The 27,261-nt window shown below is 42.3% G+C and overlaps 1 protein-coding gene across 1 annotated transcript in view; it reads left to right on the top strand.

The window, feature by feature from the left end:
• Window positions 1-26,421, top strand: part of IRS1 (insulin receptor substrate 1) — an 84,198-nt gene extending 57,777 nt beyond the window's left edge. The window contains exon 2 of the mRNA XM_066621925.1: window positions 25,349-26,421. The gene's annotated coding sequence lies outside the window, so the exon portion shown is untranslated. The remainder of the gene's footprint in view (window positions 1-25,348) is intronic.
• Window positions 26,422-27,261: the final 840 nt, after the last annotated feature.

Here is a 27,261-nt window from a genome sequence, read left to right as displayed (position 1 = left end):
TACTGTAATGTTTGCAAGTCAGACTTCCAGTATCTCAGTTCAAACCTTTTATCTCTTTTCAAGTCTTTCTGCTTTTTTCATATCAAGTCTAAGCTTCTTAATTTTTACGTCTCACCATGATCTTTGCCCTTCTCTCCTGGCCAGCAGTGGTGGGGCTGTATGATCATATAAAATATTCATTCCCCGACCCTTGGATGTTGTCATAAACATTTGGTGATGCTGAAGGTGTGCACTCCTCCCATTGAAAAGCATTCTGTTTGAGGTTATATGGAAGCTCTAACCGCAGTGCTTACTCTGTGATAGCTCATTCACACATGCTACGAGTTTACTCGTAGTTTCACACAAGTAATGTTTCATTCATTAAGCACTGTATACATGTGTTTGTACCAGCCTGAAGTACTAGCCTTCAGTACTCTATTTCCTTTTTCTCTCTGAGTAGGTTCTCAGGTTCTCTCTGCCTACTCTTCATACACTGTTGTCATTGCAGAGTGTTGAATGTTATGCTAAACTCTGGATTTGGAGTGATTGCAGAATGGTTAGGCAACATAGGGCACAATCCTAATCCCTTATGTCAATGCTTTCCAGCACTGACATAAGGGCAATGCACAGTTGGCAAACTTCAGTCTCGAAAGACTATGGTATCGCGCTCTGAAAGGTGGTTCTGGAACAGCGTCTACTGTGGCTGAAAAGGCCGATTCGGGAGTGACAATCCCTTCCACACTGGGAGCAAGTGCAGTCTGTCCCTGGCCTGACTCCCTGGCTATGGGCCTTCTTTCTTTGCCTCTTAGCCTCAGACTGTTGGCCAAGTGTCTCTTCAAACTGGGAAAGGCCATGTTGCACAGCCTGCGTCCAAGCGGGCCGCTCAGAGGCCAGGGTTTCAACAAGGGCAATGCAGCTCTGAGGTAAGGGAACAGACATTCCCCTACTTTGAAGAGGCCTCCATGAGTGACACCCAACTGCAGGATGCAGCACATGCCCCATTGGCACCACTATGCCAGTACTGGAAAGCACTGATATAAGGAGTTAGGATTGCGCCCATAGACTATATATTAAAAAACAAAAAAACAAATGTGGATTGCTACGTAACTGCATTTTCTGTGAAACTGGAAATACTATTCCTGAGTGCAGCCAGATAGGCCATGCTGATATCCTTGCATTCATTTCAGTGCCCAGAGTTTTCTGAAGAAAGAAGTGAAGGGTGAACCAAAAGAGCATGCATGGCATTGCTTGGTGGAAAGCAGTCCAGCACTCAGCATTAACTTTCAGATATGATCTAGTGCAGCTCTGATGAAATGAGACAGTAGTACCTTTTAACTGTAACCTATCTTCACCAAGCAGAATGGCTTTCTATTGCTCAGACCACCGAAATAACAAAGTATGTGAATTGCAGATTGTGATCTGCTCAGGCTTTCTGAGTGTTCAGCAAGCAGCCGTGTGTTCTTTATCATTAAATGGCATTAATGTCAGCTGAGGTCATCTTCATAAATATGGCTTCAGTTGTATTGCTAAACGGCAATGTTTTAAAAGCAGTGTCATTGTTTAGCACTTATCCAGGCACAGCATGTTTTGATCTGTATAGGGAATATTTTACAAAGTGGAGGCCTCAGAAGAAACATAAACAATAGGAAATGGAAAGGGCATCTGTTTTCTATTAGTTTTAATCTTCAGCACTTCTCTGTCCTCTAATGTTATGGGACGTTTTAGTTGCATATGAGAGACCATGGCTTATAATATTACAAATGTCCTGGTTACATTTTACTATGTTTAAAAAAAAAAAATGGAAAAAAAGGGAGGAGAAAAATGCCACAATAAAATGCATGAGTCTTTAGCCATTGACTGAAATTGCAAGTGTGGTTGAGAAGGAAAAGGGAGCTGTTTTTAAATTATTCTGTTGTAACGTATCTTGGTTGGTGATCTCTAGGTTCAGACTAATTGCTTCTCAGTAACGGGGTCTCTTACGACGTTACTCAACCAGCATGCAAGTGACAGTGGTGTGAGAACTGTATTTCTGATTCCTTGGTAGTGTCGGAAGGATGGGAAGAGGTTCTCTGAAGACAGATTGCAGCAGTGCGCATAGTTCAAACTGAACCTGAACCTGAAACTAGTTTCCCTTAGTGTGATTGGCAATGTCTGTGTGCTTGCGCGTGCGTGTGTGTGCTTCATCTGGTTATCACGGGCATCTGTTGGATAATTTCCATGGCAAGTAACAAACCCCCACTCTCACTCCACCCCAAGCAGTCTGAACTGTTTTAAATTTATTTTTATTGTTTCCGAATGTGTAAACAAACATGTATTCATCTTCTTACCCACAGAAGTACTCATGTACTTATTTTAAAAAAATGTACTCTTGCTTTCCCTCTTGCACAATTTCAGGAACATTGCATTTTGTTCAAATATAAAGCTAAACCATGGTTTAATGTTACCAAGTTGAGGCGGCATAAGCATTGGGCTTGTACATGCTCTCTTCCCTTCCCTTCATTCTCAAGGGGAGAGTGAGGCATTCCCTGAGGCATTACTCTCTGAGGCATTTGGTGGGCCACTGTGAGATACAGGAAGCTGGACTAGATAGGCCTTGGGCCTGATCCAGCAGGGCTGTTCATATGTTCTTCAGGGGAGGAAATGAAGAGACTTTGTTTTGGTTTGTCCTAAACTACTCTTAGGGTGCAATCCTAACCCCTTATGTTAGTGCTTTCCAGCACTGGAATAGCGGTGCCAATGGGACATGTGGTACATCCTGCAGTTGGCTTCCTCAAAGTAAGGGAATGTTTGTTCCCTTCCCTCAGAGTTGCATTGCCCTTATGTCAGTGCTTTCCAGCACTGACATGAGGGGTTAGGATTGCGCCCCAGCTGTTTAGCCCCTGCGCACAAACAATTTTTTCCCCAGGTTTGGAAATAATGGTCATCAGTGGTTTTTCCAAACCATGGTTTGTCTGCCACTGCTTTAGAGTATTTAAGAAGAAGCCCTTCAGTAGCCCTAGTTCATAGGACTGCTTGTGTAGGAACTGTAGTCACCATTGGGTAGGATCTCCAAGCAGAAGCAAATTGTGCATCAAAATATGTTTATTTGACCTAGCCTTTAGTAGCTTGATCAGTTCAGCACTATTTACTTTTTTTTATCTGCTCTTGGCATTACACCTTCATAACAGATTATTGTACATTTGAATATTTTTAAGTAAGAGTTTTTTGCCTGAGTAAAGCTTCTTAATATCTTAAATTTTTCTTTGGATTGCGTTTTTGAAAACAAATTGACTGGGAAATTTCTTCACTTGAGGCACAGATCCTTCTTTTGAGGTTCTGTAATGATATTATTGCAGGGAAATACACTTTTAAGAGCCCTGAATTGCTGCTTTCTAATTAGAAATACATGCTAATATCAGAATCTTAAATCATCACTTATACGCATTATGAACAATTGCTATTGCATCGGTCTGGTTTTTTTTTGAAGTTAGGTTCCAGAGAGCGACAGCATGCTGATCTAGAGCAGTAGTGCCTACCGGTTAGCAGACTTGCTCCCTTCGTGCTCCCTTCTGTTTGAATTTACAACTGAAATGTTCTTGGTAGATTGAATCCATTGCCACCACTGCAGATCAGGCTAGCCACTGAAACTCCCTCAGCAGAACCCCCCTCCTAAAACAATACCGAACCTCAGGGGTCTCTTTCAAAATCACTCTGAGCACCTGCAGAGCAAGGAGACATGACAATCCACTATACTTCCCATACCAGAGACCGGGAAGACTCAAGGTTAAACTGTAAAACGTTTATTAAAAGTCCAATAAAAGGAAAAGGGAATTTTAAAAAATCAAATTACATGAAAAACAGTAAGGAGAATTGGTCAGGAAAAGGGTTACTGCGATCGTTCATCTGCCAGCAGATGGCACTTGAGGTACTGCGGACTTTCATGTGTGTGTTTTAATTCAGAGCTGTGCAGTGAACTTCAGTTGAGCTTTGGAAATGTTTTCGAACAGCTTAGAGAAAGCAAATAATAAAACATAAATTTCCCAACTAATAAACAGTTCCTTCTCTGATTTTACCCAGGTGTGGAGCTCACCAGCTCTTTACTCACATGCAGCGAGGAGCCTCTCCTCCTGGGAGTTCATGGAGTTAGGTTCTGGAGCTGTTGGAACAAGAAGCTGTTCAGGCCATTTACATTGTTGAGACTCACCCCTCACCTAGCACTGAAGCCAGTGGAGGCAAGGTAGCTTCCTTGTTCTACCACCAGGACCGGGCCAGGAACAGCTATGAGTCTAAGCAGCATTACCATGGTGGCACATTTTTCAACCCTGTAAATTTGTCACTGTGTGCAAACATTTCAGCTTGCCTTATTGATCAGTCGTTCCTAGTCTCACCTAAATTTGACCTTGATTTTGTGCTTTGATCTGGAGTACGGAGCACTTGAATGACCTTTTCAGTAGCCTTGGGAAATTTATGTAAACCTGCTTAATAAGGAACTTGTAATATGTAATCCTACATAGAATTAACTGCAGTGGATCATGGATGTGTTTGAAGAGAATGAAGTTATTAGCAGTGATTGAAAGGGGAAAGTTTGTATACAGTGTTGTATTACCGCTCCATTGTGAAATAACTTCTTGTTGACCGTGTGTTTGGTGGCAGTGATACAGCAGGTGTAGGATTTTCTTTTTCCACTGGGATGACACAAGTGGTCTAATGACATAATTTATATCAAGTATCTTACAATGTGATCTTCATGACAGGACATTTGATATGGCTCAGAGCTTGTGGTGGATTCATTTACATTCTCTGTTATGATCCTTGTAGATGACTAAATATCACCACTGGTGTTTGTTGCTCATGTAGACAATCCTGATCAGGGTGGCTACTCCTGTATATCAACACTAATAACTATAATTAAGTGAGAGGACTTAACTAAGTAGTGGCATAGCATTCAGGAGGGAGTGTTGACCTTTGGTCATAGATACCAGACTTTTATACTAGTTATACAGATCCTTTACACTAGTTGTGCAGAACCCCAGATAGAGCATCCCAAGACTGTGTTGTGGTGAGGTCAGTGCCTTTCCCACACCCATTCCTCCCATTTATTCTACTTTCAACAGGATATTAGAGGGGAAGGGGAAAAACCTTGGATCGTTAACATAATCTTTCCTAAACCTCCAACTGTTCCTTGTGTAGTAAGAAATCTGAGAAGGATGGGGATAAGTCTTTCCACTTCACCCTCTCCTGTGACACAGTGATGTGGGAAGGACAGGAATGGCTCAAAGAGGCTCCTCCCCCCGTTCTTTTCCATAGCTTCACAACTCTTGCTTAAAGTTCAGGGAATCGTACATTTTCAATAAGGATCCTTTTTGCAAATGACACATGGAGAATGTTACTCCAATACTCTGCCATCTTCGTATGTTTCTAGTGTGTTTCCAGGCCCAATTCAAACTACTAGTGTTGTCACCCCAAATGGCCAAGGCCTCTCGGTGCTTGATGCATTAATCTTCCCTCTCCAACACAAACGTATAAGAGCCCTGCTGGATTAGGTCAAAGGCCCATCTAGTCCAGTTTCCTATATCTCACAGTGGCCCACCAGATTCCTCAGGGAGTACACAAGACAACAAGAGACTTGCATCCTGGTGCCCGCCCTTCATCTGGCATTCTGAGGTAGCCTGCTTCTAAGATCAGAAGTTGCACATACGCATCACGGCTTGTAACCTGTGATGAACTTTTCCTCCAGAAATTTGTCCAATCCCCTTTTGAAGGCATCCAGGTCAGATGCCATCATCACATGCTGTGGGTTCCACAGACTAATTACACGCTGGGTAAAGAAATATTTTCTTTTGTCTGCCCTAACTATCCCAACACTCTATTTTAGTGGATGTCCCCTGGTTCTGGTGTTGTGTGAGAGTGTAAAGAGCATCTCTCTATCCACTTTATCCATCCCCTGCATAATTGTGTGAGAGTGTAAAGAGCATCTCTCTATCCACTTTATCCACCCCCTGCATAATTTTGTATGTATCAGTCATGTCCCCTCTCAGGTGCCTTTTTCCTACACTAAAGAACCTCAGACACTGTAACCTTCTCTCATAAGGGAGGTGCCTCAGTTCAGTAATCATTTTGGTGGTTCTCTTCTGCACCTTTTCCATTTTCATTATATACTTTTTGAGATGTGGTGACCAGAACTGGACCCAATACTCCAGATGTGGCCTTACCATCAATTTATACAATGGCATTATAATATTAGCTGTTTTTTTTCTCAATATCTTTTCTAATGATCCCAAGCATGGAATTAGCCTTCTTCACTGCTGCCGCACATTGAGTTGACACTTTCATCAAACTGTCCACCAGTACCTCAAGATCTCTCTCCTGATCTGTCACAGACAGCTCAGAACCTATTAGCCTATATGTGAAGTTTTGGTTTTTTGCTCCAATATGCCTTTCTTTACACTTACTTGCATTTAAATGCATCTTCCATTTTGCTGCCCATTCTCCCAGTTTGGAGAGATCCTTCTGGAGCTCTTCACAATCCCTTCTGGTCTTTACCACTCGGTAAAGTTTAGTGTCATCTGCAAACTTGGCCACCAAGTCGTTTATGGCAGGTTGAAAAGTACACCGCTTTTCACCTCTCCATTGTGCAAATTGCCCATTGACATCCACTCTCTGTTTCCTGGTCCTCAACCACTTCCTAATCCATGAGAGGACCTGCCCTCTGATTCCCTGACTGTGGAGTTTTTTCAGCAGCCTTTGGTGAGGAACCATGTCAAATGCTTTCTGAAAATCCAGATATATAATATCCACAGGTTCTCTCACATCCACATGCCTGTTAACCTTTTCAAAGAATTCTAAAAAGTTTGTGAGGCATGATTTGCTCTTACAGAAGCCATGCTGGTTCTCCCTCAGCAAGTCTTGTTCATCTGTGTCAACCATTTTCAACCACTGTGCCGTGGCACACTGGTGTGCCGTGAGGGGTCCACAGGTGTTCCACAGGAATTTGGGGGAAGATCATTTATTAGTAGGGCCAATGGGGATGTGAGCCCTCCACTGGCAACATGGTGTGCCTTGTCAATTGTCAAGAACCTGGTGGTGTGCCTTGAAAATTTTAGTGCCTTATCAGTGTGCCGTGATATAAAAAAGGTTGAAAATCACTGATTTGTGCATTCTAATATTTTATCTTTGATGAGGCATTCCACCATCTTATCTGGAACAGATGTTAGGCTGACTGACCTGTAGTTTCCTGGGTCCCCTCTCCTTTCTTTATAAATGATTGGTGTGGTTAGTTATCCTCCAATCCTCTACCACCGTGGCCATTTTAAAGGAAAAGTTGCATATTTTAGTCAAGAGATCAGCAACTTCATTCTTCAGTTCTTTAATAACTCTTGGGTGGATGCTATCTGGGACTGGTGACTTATTGATCTTTAATTTGTCAATTAGATCTTAAACGCCTTCTCTTTTAACCTCTATGTAACTTAGGGCCCAAACTTAGGGCCTAATGCGATGCAATAGCATTGCAGCCCTGTGGAAGGGGAACAAATGTTCCCTGACCTGAAGAAGCCCTTCATTGATACAGCTGCACCAGTGCTAGAAAATTCGACAGGATTTGACCCTTAGTCAGGAGCAACCGTTCAGGCAGTGGTTTTCTGCCGTGAAGACAGATGCAAAGAACTAATTTAATTTCTCTGCCATATCCAAGTTTCCTTTTATCTCCCCTTTCCCTCCCTCACCATCCAGAGGGCCAACCACTTCTCTGGCAGGTTTCCTATTTCTAACATATTTGAAGAAGCTTTTATTATTCTCCTTAATGCTGCTGGCCATGTGTTCTTCACAGTCTCTCTTGGCCTCCCGTATGACCTTCTTACATTTCTTTTGCCACAGTTTGTGTTCCTTTTTATTCTCTTCATTAGGGCAAGATTTCCATTTATGGAAGGAAGCTTCCTTGCCCTTTACAGCCTCTCTAACTTTGCTCGTTAGCCTTGCTGGCACCCTCCTAGACTTAGTTGAGCCCTTCTTTGCTATGTAAACGTCCGCTGGCCTCCATTACCTTTGTTTTAAATGGTCTCTATGCACTCTGGAAAATTTGACTCTTTTTCCGTTCCCTTCCAATTTCTTCATAACTAGTACCCTGATTTGGAGGAAGTCCACACTTTGGAAGAAAAAGGTTTTTGTGTCAGATTTGCTTGGCACTCTTCCTCAGACATGCATGGCAAAACAGATTGCAGCATGGTCACTGTTCCCCAACAGCTCAGTAACATTTACATCTCTAACCAGGTCCTGAATATCACACAACATTAAATCCAGAGTCACCCTTCCTCTGGTGGGCTCCATGACTAGCTGTTCTATGGCACAGTCATTTAGCAAGTCATGAATTTCAGTCTCTCTTTCATGACCAGAGCACGATGTGACCCATTCGATATGAGGATTTGAAGTCCCCCATGATTACAACCCTGTCTCTCCTCGATGCCTCCCTGATTTGTTTCCTCATTTCAAGTTTCCTTTCAGTTTTTTGGTCTGGAGCAGGGGTCTCCAAACTTTTTGGCCAGAGGGCCGCATCAAATATCTGGTGTGGTGTTGAGGGCCGGAAAAAAAACTTAAATATAAAATTTAAATAAATTAAATGAATGAATAAATGAATGAATGGGCTCATTCATTCAACCTCTCTGGTCCTCAGAACACCCTCCAGACACAATCAGAGCACAGTTCTAGTCATGTTCAGCTGAGTGGGCCAGAGGCTTTCAGGGGACAAGAGGTTGGCCATGGGCAGGAAAGAGGCTTGTTGCGGGCTGCATGTGGCCCCCGGGCCGGGGTTTGGAGACCCCTGGTCTGGAGGATGATAACATGTCCCCAGTATTACATTGCTCCGAGCCTAGTAATTTAACCCACAGCAATTCTATGGTGGCATTAGACCTCCATAAAAATCTCTACTTTGCTGGGTTCTGCCCCTTCTTTAGCATAGATGGCCACTTCACCTCCATTAGGCCCCTCCCTGTCATTCCCAGAGTTTATAGCCTGGGATTGCAATATCCCACTGATTCTCCTCATTCCACCATGTTTCTGTTTATACTCACTATACCAATGTTCTCTGGCCACCAAACATTCCAGTTCTCCAACATTTGCTCCGGAGACTTGGGGCATTTGCATAAAAGCACTTGTATACAGAGTCTCCCAAGATGGGCTGTTTCTTTCCTCTTTTATCCTTGAAGCCTCTCATTCTGCTGGATCACATCCCATCATGCTTCCACTTCCAATTCCCACTATGTCCCTATTCCCAACCTATGCAAGTACTCAGATTATTATTTCATCCATTTCCTTCTATTCTCTGAGGTGGGGTGGCTGTCTACATATGAGAAGGCATTCTGTGATGGTTACTCCCACTCTATGGAATTTTCTCACCCAGAAGAGCCACCTGTCTTCCTCCATTTGACCATCCAGCAGGTGGCTAAAGTCTTCCAATTTTAGATGGCAATTGGATATATGGCAGTTCACTGTCATTTGCTGTTTGTATGCTCAGTTTGGCTACTGCTACAAATTATTTTATGTTTTGTTGCTTTCTCTCTTTTTCATTTTGAATTATTTTAATATTGTAAAATCCCCTGAGGGCTGGGGATAAGAATAGGCCCTCAGTTTGGCTATAAGTACTTGTTGTAAGAGGCGACTAAACAGCCACCAGGTAGATGGGACTCGTTAGCCTGGGAAGGCAGCTCATCTGAGAGAAGGAAAACTCTGATCCCAAACCTCCACTGCCTTGTGGCTACATCCAGTTATGGAAAAGGCTTCAGGAGTCAACCTCAAGGCAAAATCCTTAGCCGGAGTCCCTGAGGCAGTTCAAGGTTGAACATAGTCATGTTCTGGCAATTCCTGCGACGCCGCTGGAACCAACCGTATTGGCCTCTGCCTTTCCATTGGACCATTTCAGCGACGTGGAGAGGGGGGATTTGCTGCATGGGAAACAGTCTATCCTCCATATCTACTTTACCCAGGCTTTGCGCACTGGAGAGGTTACACTCTGTTCCAGAACCACCATTCAGAGTAAGATGCCATAGACTGAAGGATGCCAACAACTTGTAAATGTTAATATCTATATAATGATAGATTTATTGTTTTTGTTTGTTATATTTTGCTCTTGTTAGCCACCTTGACTACCCTATGATAAGAAGCTAGGATCAAAATATTTTAAATAGGATAATGCTTTATATTTTCTCATCCAGTAGACCAGCCCAGCTGGATACTAATTTGTGTTACAGAATTCCTTATTGTATTACAATATAGACATCATTAACAAACTTTAACTAAATATTTTTTAATTCCTTTACTGCTGTCATGGGTAGGGGAGTACCTGTCTTGGGCTTCTTATCTTATTCGTGTTATCATAACTATAGTAGGGTCTGTAACTCCATGCGTTCCCAGGTGCTGTATGGGTACACGTTCATGACTTTACTAACAAGACCTTCTTTGTGGGGAAAAGAGTGAAAATATTCTTCCATGCATAAAGAATTTGTGAACTATAGCTCTCCTGATTAAACCGTACTTAGCGTAATGTTGTTTGCCTTCATTTCCAGGAGCACATTGTCTGTTAGGGCTATTCTGCTGGTGTAATCATTGCTCTTTGCACAGATAAACTCTGTCATAGGTGTTGTCTTTCAGGATTAGGGATGATGTGAGTTTACATACTTAGTAGTGGTTTTGAGATTTTCTATCCTGTTGGTGAAACATGCACTGCTCTCATATTTCCACTCTCATGTCACAATAAAATAACACTTAAAAAAAACAACACCAAGATGAAGATGAAGGTAAAGAGCAACGGTCTAGTGCACGGGTCTCCAAGCCCCGACCCGGGGGCCAGATGCGGCCCACATGGCCAGCCTCTTGTCCCCTGAAAGCCCCTGACCCACTTTGCCAAACATGACTGGAACTATGCTCTGGTTGCATCTGGAGGGTGTTCTAAGGGCCAAAGAGTTTGAATGAATGAGCCCATTTATTCATTTATTCACACATCTAAGTTCCATCTCTAATTTATTTATATAAAATTTATATTTTTTTTCGGCCCTCAAAACCATGCCAGATATTTGATGCGGTCCTCTGGCCAAAAAGTTTGGAGACCCCTGGTCTAATGCATTGGTTCTCAAACTGGGATGTCAAACTGGGACGTTGTGATGCCCCAGCCAGAGAGACCTGGACTCTGCTCCTTTAAGGGGTGGGGAGGGGGGAAGGCAGTGACACGACCTGCTGAACTGCACTGCTTTGGAGGGGCATGGGATTGCTGCCACTTACTGGAGCCTGCAGCAGCTGCCCAGAGGTGCAGGGACCCCCTACACCAGCCTCTGTAGGGCTCCCCACACTGTGGAGGCTCTCAAAACCGTGATCATGACCACTTCTGATTTTGCATTTGCGAAACTGGAAGTGGTCACAATCACGATTTTTACTGACTCTGCAGCATGGGGAGCCTTGTGGAGGCTGGCACAGGGGCTCCCTTTACTCCCAGGAGGCTGCTGCAGGCTCTGGTAAGTGGCAGCAAGCCCCGTGCCCCTCCAAAGCAGTGCAATCCAGCAAGGTTGTGTCACTGCCTTCCCCCAGCCCCCGCACACACTTACTGTGGCTCAAAAACTACCTGAGAGTTTGAGAACTGCTGGTCTAGTGCAATTAAAACCCATATAAGTTAAAGGCACATTCATCATTGCAAGACTTTATTTGCTGTAAAAGGAGCCTCTGCCATGTAACCTGCTTAATTCTAAACAGGATTTCAAGGGTGTGCTCACTTGCATAGGCCTGGGTGGTGAGGGGTTCCTTGTAATGCTGAATAAACTCACCATTTACAGTGGTGCCTTGCAAGACGAAATTAATTCGTTCTGTGAGTCGTTTCGTATTGCAAAATTTTCGTTTTGCGAAGTGCGATTTAAAACAAAACAAAAAAAAATGCAAAAAAATTCGTCTTGCAAAGCACAGCCATAGAAAAATTCGTCTTGCGAGTCACCAAAAAAATGACAAAACGCTTTCGTCTTGCGAGTTTTTCGTTGCGCGAGGCATTCATCTTGCGAGGCATCACTGTACTGGTAGTGGTAGTCCCATGTTAAAAAATCGCACGCTGATATTACTTACGCAGCTAAAAACCTCTTTAAAACTGCTACTCTTCACCTTTGGATTCTTTGATTTTTTGATTATGATTAATAGTTTTTAAAACATTTACCCTATGATATGACTTTAAAAAAAAAGTTTTCCAGAGTAAGATTATGTTGCCTTGCATATCATGCTTAATAGTTTGCGGTTTTTTGTAACAAGTTTGACTAAAGAAAGCTTTTGGAGATAATAAAAACAGATGCTTTTAAAGTGGTTGTCTACATGAAGAAATAAAGGAATTCTTGTAAACCTTATACTATAGTATTTATGTGTCTTGGGGGGGGAACCTTCAACAAGCATTTTAAACTCTGCTTTTCAGTATAGAGTTGAAAGGTTGTCTAGATGACTGAAATTCAGTCTGACTGTGGTTGAAATTTGAAGGTCTTCAAGCAGTAGGAGGCTGGAATTGCAGTTGGGAGCCTGTCACGGATCTGCTTCAAACATAACACTAATGTTTGAATCCTAGTTTGGCCGGCCTTCATTACAGCACCACTTCTGCTGATGCTATGCCAGTCATAAAAGGTGCTCCAGCAGCGTTCTGAATAGTCTGCTGCCAGGGACACTGACGGGAAGACCAGAGCTTTCCCATGCGCTTCATCAGTTTTCCGGGGGGGGGGGGGGGAGATAGAATTTGGCTCTAAATTATTTAAAGGGAGATGTAGTCTTGCATTTTCTCCCCTTCCCATGCCTTCTCTCTTACACATTGGGGATGAAGATTAACTTTAAGAACAAAGCACGATTCCATGTTCTATGTTGTGTATGAACTTGGAGAAATGCAGTTTTACGGAATTAGAACAAACCAAGGTATTAAACCATGATTTGGTTCTGTTTTGAAATCCTGGCTTTTTCTAAATATATTTTATTTACAAATCAGAGTTCCCTGAGCTTGTACATAATCAGAAGCTGTGGTTTCTTCTTGAAGTTCGAATGAACATGTTCACTTTCCTTCAATATGCAAAGTAGGGGGGGTGGCATGAGCATGCAACTCCTTTTGGGTCATTCATGTTGCACTAATGCTGTGGTTTTCAAACTCTCCGGGAGTTTGGAAACCTCAGTAAGTCCTTGCAGGGGAGGGGAGGGAGGCATTGAAGGCAGGGGAAAGGCAGCGACACAACCCCCAGGATCTCCTGCTAAGGGGGCTGCAGGGACTGGGATGCACTCACCAGTCCCTGCAGCAACCTTCCCAGGGTGCGGGGAGCCCTGTGCAAGCATCTGCAGGGTTCCCCATCCTTCTAAAAGGGAAAGTGGAGCGATCGCACCCCACTTCCGGTTTTGCGGAGGTGGAGTGCGATTGCTCCACTTTCCCTTTTAGAAGGATGGGGAACCCTGCAGATGCTTGCACAGGGCTCCCCGCACCCTGGGAAGGCTGCTGCAGGGACTGGTGAATACATCCCAGTTCCTTACTTCCCCCTACCCCCGCCCCTTAAGGGGAAAGAGGCCAGGGCCCTCAGGCTGAGGTGTTGAGACGCCCCAGTTTGAATACCACTGCACTACTGTTTAAAACATTATGTCTGAACCCAGTCATGGAGTCTGGCAGACTGAGGATTAAGGTGGGTTTAGTTGTGCAAGGGCAAGCAAGAAGTGGCTCAACACAACAGTATAGAAACAATTTCTGCTACTAAGGAGAAAGTCTGGAGACTTGTCCCAAATTTAGGTGGGCACATTACAGAATCTGTATTAATAACTTCCTTTAAGTAGAAAATTTTTTACATTCTGATGGTACGGAACTGTGCTGAAGAGTTCCAGTGGGAAAGCAGTAGTCTGTAGAGTTCTTAAAGGTTTATTTTGGGGACTTATTCAGTATTTTTTGTGATCAACTTTGATAAAATCTGCTGAGAAACTACGTGCTGGAACATGTATACAGGGTGCATACACTTGTGGACTGGAGTAAGAAAAATGGAATGACATTTATTGGTACAAAGTGTAATGGCTTGCCCTTGGGGAGTAATAACGAACACTCTCTTACTGAGAATTCTTCAGCTGGAAACACCACAGGAAAATGCAAGTGATTTGGAAATCCTGGTTAGTCCTCAAATTATCATGTACTGCTGATGTTATGGAGCCACAAAGTTAGCAGCTCCAGTTTAGGTGATACTGTGGGATGATTTGCTTATTACTTGATGCCACTGATTTCCTTTTTCTTCCCATACCAGTGGTCCAGACATGTAAGCACTGTAATGTATGAACCAGAAATGTCTACTTTCATTTTGATATGGGAGGCTCCAAAATGTACATCCCCATCCATTAAAGCTGCACATTATTAGGTCTGCATTTTTTGCTTACATGAAGCATAATTCATGTGAGCAGACCAATCATGTTTGAGGGATGGAGAAAATGAAGACGTGTGAGAAGGTGAGGCATTTCTAGTAGGATTAAGAAAGTTTCAGTCTCAGAGTAGCTGAGTTACTCTTCAGCCGGTGCAAGTCCTGGCCCAGGAATGTAAAGCACACCTCCTTGAGAGCAGGCTGGTCTGGCACAAGGATGCATGCTAGCCTCCCCACACCAGACCTGGGTGGGGTAAGTTTGCGCCCGCTGAGGTATGCCCGTGTGGAGGGTGGGAGAAGGTGGCATCTACCTTACACTGAATACTGCGCAGGCCACTTGGCCTGCTTGTTCAAGTGCAAGTTAGGATTGGATTGAACTGTCAGTGGTTCCCAAACATTTTTGATTCGCAGTTCCCTTGATCTACTGGGCCATTGGCTAAGGCTCCTCATTAGGGCTATGCACTGTATAGAGCAGTGGGTTTTTTGCGGGGATTCCAGTCCTCCCCTGGCTGGTTTCTTTGGCTCCTCGGGGAGCCACTGTTTGGGAACCCCAGATCTTAGTGAATAACGCATTTGTGACTTCTGTTCAGAATGTTGTGTTCAGGATTGGTCCCTTTTCTTTGAGAAAGATTAATTGTAAAAGCTACTCCAGCTCTGTTAACTCAAATAACTTGATTGAAGATAAATATGAGGGTGTCTTGACAGTGTGCCAGGAGTACTCTTTCACTACTGTGCTTTTGGGAAACAGCTTGGAGTGAAATGGGATTTGTTCATCAGAGAAACTCAGCGTATTTTTAGGGGGAAAAAGTTATTCAAGAAAATGTATGAAAGGTGTAAATGGGTAATATTGTGTATTTAATTTCTGCACATAACAAAACTGACCTTTGTCATCAGAAGACCAAACAGCCAATATTTATAGCTTTTCAAGGAAGATTTGTGCGATTTGTAGGCGTTTGTATGAGTTTTACGTTCATTTATTACTGAAAATCTAACATATAGTTTCCTGAAAATCTAACATATAGCTTTCTGAAGTATCTGTGGAATAGGGAATTCTGATGCAGAGTGAGTCAAGGGTGAATGACTTAAACAGAGTGAAACTTGATTAACTACAATTAGGGTTGAGGAAACTGTTGTCCTCCCAAAGTCAGATGCTGTAGTGGTGAGTCTGGAATCAATATCAGATTAGAAAGTCAGGACTTATTGCATGAAAGCTGTTACAAGCAGTGCTTTTTAAAACACATGTAACATGCACTTATGGGGGGAAAAACAATTATGCGTAGTGCCTGTGTTAGTATAATTCAGTAGGGAAAGGAAAATGGGAGATGAGGATGAAGCTGCAAAATATTTTACTTTAGTGCTTGGATACCAAAAAAGGATTTCATATCAACAGCATAGCTAAAGGGGTGCAATCACTAAGTCCACATGCTGGCCTCCAAGAAGGCTGATGTTCATTTCAGGGCAGATGGAAGCTGGCTGCTGTGTTGGGTACAATCCAAGTTTGTGTATGAAACTGGTAAGTGGATACTTCCTTGAAAAATAGTCTACAGTGATTTTCAAAAACCTTCTTTTCACTATTTCACATTTGCCACTATCCTAAGGTATTTTTAATATCCTAAGGTATTTTATCAGGTATTAAAATATCCCGAGGTATTTTTAACAGTATGAAATTCAGACGTTGCTACCACAAACTGATTATTTTCTTTAATATTTTGGTAAAGGTATGGGAATTGATATGGTTTTCCCACCTAAGGCAAACAAGTGGGGTGCCTGTGACAATGGCTGTATTTGTGGAAATTCATGGCTGCTGGTTGAAGAGCATTATGGGGCTATAATTGAATCTTGTTGCATGTGGCATTCATCACAATTTGAGATGACACCCCAAAGGGTGTTGTTAGGTGGCTATTCATAAGTTCTTGGACATTTCCTTTGAAGGTTTCTTTTCTTTTCCTATTTTACTTATACATGCAGCTGTCCAATGCAGTAGAATGGCAATTTAAGATGTTACTACCTGTTATGTTGAAAATACTACTTCCTGCAGCTCTGTGCAGAAGTTATTGTTTGCATTGATAAGAATATGTGGGTTGGGGGAGTATACTGATAAACCCTGCTCTAGCATGCACATACTGAAGCCGTGCTCCCCCATACAGATAGTGTTTGTTGTTGTAGACAAGTGCTGTTTCATGCTGCCCTCCTTCAGTGCATTCTATTCCACATGGATAGCAAAGTCTGCAATGGACTTCTATATCTTTTCCATGCTTCGCCCTAGTTCTGTGGTTTAAGGGTTGGTTCATAGGTGCCTGCACATCCAACAGTGGTGATGAATCTGTGGTAACTCATTTACCCATGCAAGTCATCTCTTCACACAGGTTAACTAGTCATATTCTGGTCTGGTCTGGTCTAGCAGGGCAGGAGGGTCTGGTCTAGAGAGTAGAGCCTCCGTTAGCCCGAAGATAACATCAGAAGGTCGCCAGTTCGAGGACACCGGTAGTTCCCTGAACGGCTGAGAATGGCGAGACCTTGAAGCAGCTGACAAGCCGAGCTGAGTGATTCCACTTGCTCTTGGTGTGAGCAAGAAGCGTCTTGGCTGCCCTCCATGTGAGAGATGGAGCTGCTTGTCAGCTGTGTGGGAGAACTGGAGGCCAGAAGTGAGACCAAACCAGGAAGATCCATTCTGAGATGTTGTTGGTTCTTGAAAGAGAGAAGCTCTATGTTTGTAAAAATCCCCTTGAGGGATTTAGAAATGCCTGCCTATGTAAACTGCCTTGAATAAATTCAGAGGAGTAATCCGATGACCAGAAAGGTGGTATATAATTACCTAGTTGTTGTTGCTATTTCCAACCTTCATGCACCACATACTTCTGCTTTACATGTATTGTAATAAATCTTTTTCTTGGGGTAGCTGGGTGATGTTTGCTTTCTTACTTTTAAGCCTTAAAAACAGTGGATTCCATAAACGGTATCCATTAATACCTGAGCAGAGATATAAAGCATAGGAAAGGTGGAAAGTAGGGGAGCACTGTGTTTGTCCAGTAATTGATGAGTACTGTGTTTCTATAATGCTGTGAGATTGTCTGGCTGTTTCCATAATGCCTCTAATTTCTAAATGAAATCTAAATTTAAATATATAATTTAATTTATTTACAGGTTGATCCTTATTATCCGTGGGTTCAGTACCTGTAGATTTGAATTCTCGCAGGTTCAAAACCTGTGGGTGGGGTGACATATAGCACTCTGAACCCGACTGGTTGGGTCCGGAGGCCCTTCTGAGGGTGTGGCTCACTCTAATCCTGAGAAAGCCTTGTAAGGCCTCTAGTAGGCTGAAAAGCACAACTGCTGGTTTTGGGCTGAAAACTGGAAGTTGTGGTTCTTGGCCTTCTGTAGGCCTCAGAAGCCTGTGTGTGGGGAAGCTTTGGGAGCCCTGAAATCCGTGGATTCCAACATCCACGGATTTTGGTATCTATGGGGGTTCTGGGAATGGAACCCCTGCGGATAATGAGTGCGGCCCCGTATTTGAACTGTGACCTAGAAATGCTAATGTGTCTGCTTTGACTGTGTAGTTCAGGGAATATTCTTTAAATCATATTCTTTGCAGGCATCAAATTAGCATAATTTTAAAATCTCAAGGAATTGCCGGTTTAAATACATTGTACCCAAAAATTTGGAATTTGAGACTTCATGTCAGGATCATTTGTTTCTAGTTAAATCATGCAAGGCAAACAGAAATGACACTGTTTTAAATGTGTTTTTAAAAATGACTTAAGATTGTTAATCTTGCAACTCATCAGTTCTTCACTGAAACCTTTAGTGTTACTCCCTCTCAAAAAATGAGAAATTCCATTAGTATAATTTTATGTTACATTGCTGATACCACTAAATGACGTATTTAACAGATGGTTTTTGCACAGTGTGGAATGAGCTGTGGTTCAACTTGATGAAAGTGTAAAGAATTAAGAACCCCAAAACCAAAACAGGCTGTAATCGTTTTAGTGGCTGTATCCAAATCGTTACCTGTATATATGATGCAAGTTTTGTTACTGTTTCTCATGACTTTTGTTTCTGAGTAAAACAGAAACTTACTTGCTGTCCTTCATTAATGAAAATATTTTCTTTCTGGGACTTTGAAAATGTAAAATTGTTGTTTCCAAAGGTTTTGGAAGACATACTCAGAGATGGATACTGAGGGATAAACTTGCAGCATCTAGTTCAACCTTGCATAGTGTGAGCTGATTAAGTAATTCCCTGCTACTTTTGAGGTTAATCCCACTGACGTCCAGAATATCTTGATAGCTAAATCAAGGGAACTGTTTGTTTACTGTTTGTAAGAAAGAAGCGGCTTGCCTTGCTTATAAACTGGTCTTTACTCTATTTTGTTGTTGTTGTTAAAGTTCCCAGTTAGATCAGTATCATTCTTCCCATCTATAAATGGTACATCTTATGTCTATGACTGTTTTCTGTCTTCTTTGCAACAAAACTGAAGGATACCAAATCTTCAGAGCCCATTTTTGCAGATATCCTCCTAGTATTAAATTGTAGCGCTGTTTCTTGTTTATTTACAGGCATGCCCCAGTATCCATGGCGGTTCCATTCCAGAACCCCCCCCCCCCCCGTGGTTATCTGAAACCGTGGTTACCTGGGGTCACCCCCTCGCCCTCCAGAGGCAAGGGGAGCTCTTCTACCCTTGCTTCTGGAGGGTCTTCTGAGCCCCACAGAGGCTGCATGCATCTGCCTGTAACCTCTGCGAGGCTCAGAATAATAATAACAATAAAAATAACAACAACAACAACAGTATTTATATACCGCTTTTCAACAAAAAGTTCCCAAAGCGGTTTACAGGAAAAAAAAATCAAATAACTAATGGCTCCCTGTCCCAAAAGGGCTTACATTCTAAAAATATGCAAAAGAACACCAGCAGACAGCCACTAGAAAAGACACTGCTGGGGGGAGGTGGGCCAGTTACTCTCCCCCTGCTGAATAAAAGAGGAGCACCCTCTTGAAAAAGTGCCTCTTACCAGTTAGCAGGGGTGAATGGCAGTTTTGGTTGGAAAAATGCAACTTTTGGTTTCTGGAGGGAAACTGGAAGTGACGTCTTTATGCCTTATAAGGCAGGGAATGCTTCCCTGGGCCTCAGAATGCCTTATAAGGCATAAAACATCACTTCTGGTTTCCCTCAGGGATCTGGAAGTTGCATTTTTTTGGCCAAAAAAGCCATTCTGAGCCCTGCAGAAACCATGGGCGAATGCGCATGGCCTCTGCGGGGCTCAGAAAAGCCTCCGGAGGCAAGGGTAACTCTGCTCCCCTCATGTCTGCATGGGGGGGGAGGGTCAGCGGATCCGATCTGAAAGTATCTGAAACCGCTGATACCGTATGCATAGATACAGGAGCCCCTGTATTTATTTTTCACATTTTTATACTAACCTTGCCAGGAGCTCAGGTTAGTTTACATTCTAACCCTCCCCTCTTTTTGTCTTGACAACAACAGCATGAGGTAGGTTAGGCTGAGAGATAGTGACTGGCCCTAGGTCACCCAGGAAGCTTTCTGGCTAAGGGGGTTTTTGAACCTGGATATTCAAGGTCAAAGCCCAGTACCAGAACCACTACAGAACAATTTCCTTTTCCCTATATGAAGAATAAGGTAGGTAAGTGGAACAAAGATGGCAATGGTGAATGGCCGTGATTTAAATTTAAAATCCCTTCTATCTCACTGAAAATTGAGTCACTAATATTTTCTTTCAGGCTACTAGAGTGTGCCTTTCTCTTCAGTTGTCAGAACACCTGAGGTAGTCCACCTTCTCTTCATCTACCCAGCCTAGTTGCTTTCAGAGCCGTTGAGGAATCTAGAATCTAGCCAAAGCTACTGCACTGCATGTGGGAATGAGAATGGACAAGTAAAGAGGAAAAATGACACTGCTGCATATTTCTTGACTTGAAAGAAGGCTCATTTTATAAATGATTGAGAAACATAAGGTTTAAAGAACTTTTAACCAACACTTTCATAGGAAAGGATATAAGTAATATGTAAATAAACGGGTAAGCATGTTTTCCCTCTTCATGAAAGGAGGATTCAGTTGATTTCAGATAAAATGTTGCTACATCGCCTAGGTAGATGTTCTTTCTATCGAATTGGGAGCTCAAGGACTTGACTTCTTTAAACAAAAGGCTTAGGGCCTTTGTCATTGTAAAGGTATGAGCTATGCATATGTGAAGTATGAAAATGTGCTTTAAAAATAGGGTTAACCATGGCATAGGTAGCTGGTATCTTCCTGTTGAGCAGTCATGAAAAGGGAATGAATTGCCAGCTGGGTCATGTCTTAGTGCTATCTGCATGTATCCTGCAGCAGATATTGAGCAGAGACCAGTTGTTAAAGGTACCTTGTAGTGAAATAGTCTTTTTTTCTGTTCTTCAAGTACATTTTTCTTGCATTACCAATGTCTTCCATACGTAAAGTCAGCCGCAAAGCCGTATTATTGGGGAATCCAGCTTGAAGACTGTGGCAAGTAGGAAATGGATTAAACACAGGTTTTCCCTATTTTCAGGCTGCCAACAATGATGTCATTAATGTTAACGACCCCTACCACAGCCGAGAGCCCTCTCTTAAAACTCTTGTCCTCTGCACAGTTTTGTGTGTTGTTAAGGAAACACTGATGTTTGTTGATAAGAAACAAAGGGAATATCCAAATATCCAAATATTAAGAACTGTGGAAAGCATTCTCTTCCATACTTCTCCAGTGTCTTATAACAGGATTTATTTTTGCCCTTACTCCTCTAGTTAACAGAGAAAGAAATTGATTTTTTAAAGGATGGAACACTTTTTATTCATTTTCATTTTTCAGATAGCTTTCTTAGTCAGCATCTACCACATGTTCATATCATCTCGTATTTATAAGCCAAAATTGTTTTGTTTTTTGAATGCTGTATTGTGTCCCTGGATCATATGTGCTACTTAAATTATAGGATATTGCTGTCTAGCAGTTTTGACAAGCTTAAATTAAATGCTGCTAAAAGAAGAATTTTCCATATTTAGCCTTCAGAAAGAGAGACCATCTGATTTTTGCCTCAATTTTGCAGTCTGAAGTCTGAGGAAAGGAACGAGCAGTGCTGTATCATGTTATTGAAATTATCTATAGCTTATTGATTATTTGGCAAGATATTAATGGTATAGTTAACTATGGTAAACTGAGTCTGTGAAATATATGTCTTGGTAATAACAATTTTTAGGTGCAGTCCTGCCCTTCACTTGGGCCGACGCAAGACCCTTGTGCCGGCCCAGGAGGGTTGCATACATGCCACAAAGCACATTTGTGCCTCCTCAGGAGTAAGCCGCGCTAGTGCACGGAAGCTGAATCCAGCCTCCGTGGTGGCTTCTGTGGCAAACCTTGCGTCAGCCCGGTTGGGCTAGCCAAAAGGTTCTGGAGTGGGTGGGGAGGAGGCAGGGAGGAAGCAGGAAGGAGGTGTTCCTGGGCAGGGAGAAGGTGGGCGGTAGGTGGCCCTGGGAGTGGGAGTGGGTGGCCCTGGGAGTGGGTCACACTTATGCTGTATCCCAACTCCCGCTCCCGGGGAGTTCAGAGTGGCTTCAGTCCTCTCTGCTCTCCTTGGACTTGCACCACCTCAAGAGGTGGCACAAGTCTGAGGAGACCAATAGGGGCAAGGGTGCCTTACCCGGAAGTAAGGGGAAAAGTTTCCCCTTGCCTCTGGCTGAGCCAATTTGGGCCCCTATCCTGCACTGCATACAGCGCAAGCCTCTTGGCTTGCCTGTTCCAGCGCAGGGTAGGGCTGCGCCCTTTGTCACTTTTTCTGGCTGTACATTCATTTGCTGCATGATTTGCTTTCTTGAAACATTTAAGTTTCTATTGTTTTTTGTTTTACAAATATATTCTGTATACTTAGAGCAGGATGGTCCAACTTTTAATAGCTGGGGGGCAGCACAACCCCAGCGTCACCCCCCAAGTGTGCAGATGTGGAAGTAATTGGCAGTGATGTGATGACATCACTACCTGTTACTTCTAGATTCTGAGCCACTGAAGCAAGTAGAGCAGAAGGCAGTGGGTATGGCAGGTCTTTTCGATCTTCCTGCTGCGCAGAAGGGAGCTTGAAAAGGGTGGTGGCTGCCGCGAGGCTTTTCTGGGTCTACCAGAAAGGGCCTCGTGGGCTGTATGTGGCCCACAGGCCTCTTGTTGGACCACCCTGGCTTAGAGTAATGTCCCTCTGCATCTAATTTTATCTTTGGACTATACGAGTTTGTACAGGCATATGCAAACTATTGATAATGAGAGCCAGTATGGTGTAGTTCAGGGGTGCTCACTTTTTTGGCTCGAGAGCTACTTTGAAACCCAGCAAGGCCCGGAGATCTACCAGAGTTTTTTTTACAATGTTCGCGCCATCATAACATATAACATTTATGTGTACAATGTATGTTGCTGTACCTTGAGCCCCACTGAGTATAACAGGACTTACTCCTGAGTAGACATGCCTAGGATTAGGCTGTGAGGCTGCAATCCTAGCCACACTTACCTGGGAGTAAGCCCCATTGAGTACAATGGGCCTTACTCCCGGCATTTCCTCCCAGAGGCACCTGAAGGGGGGGGGTCGGCACTCCGCGATCTACTCATTTTGCCTCGCGATCTACCGGTAGATCGCGATCCACCTATTGAGCACCCCTGGTGTAGTTGTAAGGTTAGGTAGATAACAGGAAGTCACCACACAGTTTTGAAGATCACTGGATCACCTTGGGCCAGTCACTTTCCCTTCAGCCTATCACGCAGGGTTGTTGTGAGGATGAAACTGGGGTGGGGTGTGGGGGAGAAGCATGTAAGCTGCACTGAAGAAACGGCAAGATAAAACATAATCGGTTGTAATAGTGGTGAATTTTTTAATTAGCAAAAATGTGATCTTTCTCTTTGACACTGGAAATTGCTTTCACCTGTTTATCCCAGAGCAACACACTTTGACATGTATAAGAGAGCTGTATATTTCTGTCTCCATTTCTTTGATTATATATATCCAGCGCAGGTTAGAGCATGTGACTCTTCTGCTCAGTACAGTTTGTTCCTGCACTAAGCTGTTCATTCAGCTATGCTGGAAGAGAGCCAGATATAAGATGAAAAGCAAATCATGTGCACCTCACCCTTTCACAGTTGAAATGAGGCAATGTCTTTCTTTGTCACTAGGCCTTTTAATAAAGTTCGGCAATACTGTCAATTTTGGGCCCAGCACACTTGAATGTTGTGAAACTCTGTTAAGTGAGATATAGATATTCCTGTAGGAATCGTCCAGTAGTTTTGCTGTTGGGGTTCAGAAGAGAAGGTTAGTAAAATAAACAAACAATTTTAAAAGTCTCCAGGGAATTTTCAGAGCATACCATACATTTGCAAGGATAGGCTTTCTGTTTACATGAAGGACTACACAAAATAGATTCTGTTTCTTGGGCAATTAGCACATCTAAGGGCACAATCCAAACCTGTTGGGCTGGCCCTTGGGCCGGCCTGGGAGGGTCGCAAATGCGCCTCAGATGCATCTACATTGTGATTTATACAATTTGATTTAGTTGAGAATTGCAGGAAGTAAAGGCAGATTGGTAAGCAGAAACATCCTTAAAATAAATCACAATGATATAGTTGGAGAGGATCCATAACTCTGGTAAAGATTCCAGTTTCAATCTCTGGCATCCCCAGGTAGGACTAGGAAAGACCCCTGCCTGAAATTGTGGGGAGCTGTTCCCATTCAGTGTAGACAATACTAACCTTGGTAGACCAATGGTCTGATTCAGTTTAAGACAGTGGCGTATGCATTTTCAGAACTGGATTCTTCACACTGTGGTCTAGCAAGTTTTGTGTATGTGGTATAGCTTATTTCCCAAGCCTCTATTAGTGCAATTATTCCACTAAAGGCAGAATTAAAGAGTGCCAGTAAGCTAATTTTCTATCCACGACTGAGATGACTTACCAGTATCTCTGTCCTCTGTTTTAGACAAAATGATCTATATTTGCATTTATCATCCAAGTCCTCCTTGAGCCATAGTGGTGGTGATAATTTGTCTAACACTTTTAATGGGCAGAAAGTGTTGCAATAATCAATCCATAGTGCATACCTTTAGAGTCTTAAAGCAAAGGCCTTCCCCACCCACTGTCCCACTCTGTGTGAATATATGAACTGTACAGTTGTGCTCCCATAACCATGGGGGTTCCATACTGGAACCCCTTTCCTGCAGATACCTGAATCCACGGATACAGAAGATATCCCCCACCCTCTGCTGCGCTTACCTCTGGTGGGTCTTCTGAGCCCTGCAGAGGTTTCATTCATCTGCCCACAGACTGCGGGCGTCAGGATGACTGTTACAAGTGAAAGAAGTCACTTTCAGTTTTGTTGAAAAACTGGAAGTGACATTTTTATGCCTTCATTGATAATATTTCAGAAGAAAACACTAATAAGAAGGTGACTGACTAGCAGTTTTAATGCTTGGAGATTGCGGTCTCCTGCATCTGTGCGATTAATGAAGGAGAGCCATTTCTTCCCCAGACTGTCTTTTCTTTGGTGTACATATTGCATTTTATTTGAAATGAAATTTCAAATAAAATTTTGAAGTTTTTGTCATGTACCATCACCACCCAGATACAGGCAGGCCCCAGTAACAACAGATCTGGTGTCCACAGTTTCAGTTATCCATGGAGCCAGAGGATACCTGGGACCTATTTTTAAAAGGTTTAGAAAGAGAAAGAAAATGCCAAAAACTGTGTATCCGGAACATAATCCCTGCAGGCAGGGGGTACGCTTGTACAATATTTTCAATCTAGTCTGACAGTGGCAAAAGTTTTGTTTCCACTTAACCTCTACCAGAAGTTAGCATTGATCAGAGGGTAAAAGATGGGATAAATTCTTTGTCTCTCTGCTCAGAATCTCTTGCCCCAAGCTGCTTTTGTCTGAGACATTGTTCCTTATTCTTTGTGTTATTTGTACAAGAATTGTCAACTTTTAAAAGTATATATTTCTGTAACTAATTGTTTCTTTCTTTTTCTGTTCTCAGAACTAGCAAGAAAACTGACAATGACCTATACAACCTCAGAAAAAAATCCTTCTTTGAACTCATGGGTATCTAGACTCTGTTTTGTGTATCACAACTAGGACCTCGCATCTTCTTCCTCAGTAGATGGGTACGATGCATCCAGTTCAATTTGTTTACTTTACACAAACCTCAGGAGTTAGTTGACTGAACTGCACATTCTTTTTTTCTTTTCTTTTTTCTTTGTGCCAAGCAAAAGCACTGTGACACCTGGACAATGAGTCTATGATTACTTCCTCCTCTACCATAAAGACTTGGCTGGCTACAGTGAACTCATGTGCCCCCCACTGTAATATGGTGGGAATGGGCATATTCTACTAGCTCATTTACATAAGACATGAAATTTTAATTTGCTGCTGAAAAAAAAAACACCTGTATGACAAATCATCAGTGTAAATTATTACATACAAACTGTTAATGTTGGTTGAAGAGTATTAAATATTTAACATAGGTTTTTTTTGATTTATACATGTACTTTTTTAATTAAAAATGTAACTTTTTCCTACAGCACATCTTTTTTGATGTGGAACTGAGGTATACTATATTCTGTTGTAAACAGAGTGGGGTTGGGGCGGGGCGGGGAAACTGCTTAAAACAAGGTGATTTAAGAATAGAGTAGGGTGCTATTCTTTTTAAGATTGTAATTCAGAATATAATATAATATGAATCAATGGCCCGTGGATCTGGATTGTACAGTCGTATTTACAGATATCATTGTTTGTAAGATAGCCCTGAGGTTGAACTGAGTTCTTTCAAGAAGAAAAGAATGATGGTTTGTATTCTACCTGTGAAACATTAGACTGTATTACTGAAAAGTCAAACTTCACTGTGCATGATATTTACAAGCGTGAGTTTGAAATCGTTGGTTGCACAGGAACTTAAAAAACATCAGAAAAATAAATCAAAGTCTTCCATTGTACATATTAGAAGAAGAGGAAAACAAATGAAACAAGGGCAAATTCTTTGAATCAAAATATCCCTGGAATGAAATATGTGGGTGTTTGTAAATTCTGGAAATCTTTCTATACATAATAAACTAGATACTGTTTTATCTTTATTTTGCCTGCTTAAATGGCTTACTCTGTTTACTGACTATCTACTGTATGTCTATGCTCTTTGAAGGTATGCCTGAATTCTCAATGGTGGAATAGGTCACTCTTGAAAGTGTTATTTTAGAATGAATATTCAAATTGTAATTCAGTACTGAATCTCATAAGAATGATCATATCCCTTTGGTCTTACTGAAATATTGAGTAATGTTTTCTCAACCTAATAATTGAAGGAAATCCATTTCCTATAAGATTGCATTTGAGAATTTCACAGTGTCTGCAGAAACACTGTTAGGTCCTTCCCATAACCTTTGATATCAGCGTAATTATGATTACACCTTTCCCCCTTTATTCATCCCTAATATGTTCCTGTAAACAGCCCTTATAGTGAAAATCTGGATAATGAGTACAATTATTACATTAATGGGAAAAATTCTGACATGTTTCAGAGCCATTCCAACTTCCTCCCAAAATCATCCTAAATACCTGATAGCATAAGTTAAAATGTTTGTGGCATGATAAAATAGAATTAATAATATTTAATAGCAACATCGTACGGCATCAATGAATTGTAAAATCAAAGAAGAAAATGGTTTCAGAAGTTCTAGCATCACATAATGAGGTTTAGCACCTCAAGGTTTAGTTGCATATTTGAGCAACTCTCTTATATTTAACCTGTTTTTCCACTTTTCTCATCTCCTGTTCTTTAGGACCTATGTTCACAGTAATTTGTAGACATATAGCCCAAAAGATACACTGTAAAAGGAATTATGTCACATCTGTGCTTTGAAAGCATGTGGACAAGGTACACATCAGGCAATTCATCTC

Source organism: Tiliqua scincoides, chromosome 3, assembly GCF_035046505.1.
Source record: "Tiliqua scincoides isolate rTilSci1 chromosome 3, rTilSci1.hap2, whole genome shotgun sequence".
NCBI lineage: Eukaryota > Metazoa > Chordata > Lepidosauria > Squamata > Scincidae > Tiliqua > Tiliqua scincoides.
This window is presented reverse-complemented; position numbering and strand designations above follow the sequence as displayed.